This window comes from Schistocerca gregaria, chromosome 4, assembly GCF_023897955.1.
Source record: "Schistocerca gregaria isolate iqSchGreg1 chromosome 4, iqSchGreg1.2, whole genome shotgun sequence".
Classification (NCBI taxonomy): Eukaryota; Metazoa; Arthropoda; class Insecta; order Orthoptera; family Acrididae; genus Schistocerca; species Schistocerca gregaria.
The window spans coordinates 761,125,343-761,128,029 of record NC_064923.1 but is presented as its reverse complement, the minus strand read 5'-3'; the positions used below and the strand labels follow the sequence as shown (position 1 = coordinate 761,128,029).

At 44.5% G+C, this 2,687-nt stretch overlaps 1 non-coding gene across 1 annotated transcript; it reads left to right on the top strand.

Moving 5' to 3' along the window:
- The first annotated feature begins 1,388 nt into the window (after positions 1–1,388).
- On the top strand, positions 1,389–1,463 carry Trnas-cga (transfer RNA serine (anticodon CGA)). The gene has a single exon. It is a non-coding gene; the product is annotated as a tRNA-Ser (tRNA).
- Positions 1,464–2,687: the final 1,224 nt, after the last annotated feature.

Below are 2,687 nucleotides of genomic sequence, written 5' to 3'. Positions count from 1 at the left end.
CTCACTACTTTGGTCTTTCTTCGATTTACTCTCGTCCATGTTCTGTATTCATTAGACTATTCATTCCATTCAGCAGATCATGTAACTCTTCTTCATTTTCACTCAGGGAAGCAATGTCATCAGCGAATCGTATCATTGATATCCTTTCACCTTCAATTTTAACTCCACTCCTGAATCCTTCTTTTACTTCCGTCATTGCGTTTTCGATGTACATATTGAACGATGGTGACGAAAGTCTACATCCGTGTCTTACACACTTTTATATTCCGAGCATTTCGTTCTTGGTTCTCCACTCTTGTTATTCCCTCTTGCTCCTCGTACATACTCTATATTACCCGTCTCTCCCTAAGGCTTACCCCTATTTCCCTCAGAATTTCGAACATCTTGCACCGCTTTACATTGTCGAAAGCTTTTTCCAGGTCGACAAATCCTATGAATATGTCCTGATTTTTCTTTAGTTTTGCTTCCATTGTTAACCGCAACGTCAGAATTACCTCTCTCGTACCTTTACGTTTCCTTAAGCCAAACTGATGGTCATCTAGCGCATCCTCAATTTTCTTTTCCATTCCTCTGTGTATTATTCTTGTCAGGAACTTGGATGCATGAGCTGTTATCTGATTGTGAGATAATTCTCGCACTTGTCAGCTCTTGCCGTCTCCGCAATTGTGTCGATGATGTTTTTCCACCGAAAGTCAGATGGTATGTCGCTAGACTCATACATTCTACACACCAACGTGAATAGTCGTTTTGTTCCCAGAATGAGATTTTCACTCTGCAGCGGAGTGTGCGCTGATATGAAACTTCCTGGTAGATTAAAACTGTGTGCCCGACCGAGACTCGAACTCGGGACCTTTGCCTTTCGCGGGCAAGTGCTCTACCATCTGAGCTACCGAAGCACGACTCACGCCCGGTACTCACAGCTTTACTTCTGCCAGTATCCGTCTCCTACCTTCCAAACTTTACAGAAGCTCTCCTGCGAACCATGCAGAACTAGCACTCCTGAAAGAAAGGATATTGCGGAGACATGGCTTAGCCACAGCCTGGGGGATGTTTCCAGAATGAGATTTTCACTCTGCAGCGGAGTGTGCGCTGATATGAAACTTCCTGGCAGAGCACTTGCCCGCGAAAGGCAAAGGTTCCGAGTTCGAGTCTCGGTCGGGCACACAGTTTTAATCTGCCAGGAAGTTTCATATCAGCGCACACTCCGCTGCAGAGTGAAAATCTCATTCTGGAAACATCCCCCAGGCTGTGGCTAAGCCATGTCTCCGCAATACCCTTTCTTTCAGGAGTGCTAGTTCTGCATGGTTCGCAGGAGAGCTTCTGTAAAGTTTGGAAGGTAGGAGACGGATACTGGCAGAAGTAAAGCTGTGAGTACCGGGCGTGAGTCGTGCTTCGGTAGCTCAGTTGGTAGAGCACTTGCCCGCGAAAGGCAAAGGTCCCGAGTTCGAGTCTCGGTCGGGCACACAGTTTTAATCTGCCAGGAAGTTTCAGTCGTTTTGTTGGCACTTCCTCAATGATTTTAGGAATTCTGATGGGATGTTATCTAACCCTGCTGCTTTATTTGATCTTAATCCTCCAAAACGATTTTAAATTCTGATTCGAATGCTGGATCCAACTTCTAAATCGACTGCTGTTTCCTCTTCTGTCACATCAGACAAATCTTACCCCTCGTAGAGGCCTTCAGTGTACCCTTTCCAATTTTCCGCTTAAGCTTAACAACATACAACTCGTTACATGGTCAGTATATGACACGGGGTTCCCTAGTGGAAGGCAAAATGAATACTGGAATATCAGTACAGGTCGGCTGTCAACATTGTGCCTCCAGGGAACCCTGAGGTTGTGTCAACAGGTGGGTACACACCCTTACACAATTTAAGTACAGGATTCAACAGAGGCGAGGGAGAAAGTGGTCGAAAGTAGCGCCTAGTCCCACATCAACAATGCCACGAGTAAGAAGTTGGAATCACTGAAGTTCATTGTTGTGCCACAGTTACCATATCCACCAGTTTTTCGCTCTGTCTGATTACGCTTTATTCGGTGACATGAAGGTCACTCTAGGAGGTAATAGGTTCGGCAACAACGAAGAAATACAGACAGTTATCGAAGAGCGGTTACGTAGTACGCTCAAACATTGGTTCCATGACGCAATGAAAACGTTGCGAGGAAGGCGGTAGCACTGTACTAATGCGTTCTACGTACGTTAACTCATGCTCATCGATAAATAAGGTACAGTAAATTACTACTGTAAGTGATTTTCAAACGTCCCTTGAAGTACCGTGTGTAATGATCTTGTGTTCAAAAATGGCTCTGAGCACTATGGGACTTAACTGCTGAGGTTATCAGTCCCCTATAACATAGAACTACTTAAACCTAACTAACCTAAGGACATAACACAGAATTCGAACCTACGACCGTAGCAGTCGCGCGGTTCCAGACTGTAGCAACTAGAACCGCTCGGCCATCCCGGCCGTCGATCTTTTGTGTTTCTGTGTTGTATGTGAATGTGTGTATACTTGTGCTGTTATAATACCTCGTATGGTCACATAAGCCTACACACAACATATTCAGTACAACTACTTACCACAGGCGAGTATTATTATTTTTGATATTGTTAAGTGTTTCTATACTCATGTGCCCTATAAATAAACCACCTTGGAATGTCGGTATATACCTAAAATAACTTAAGG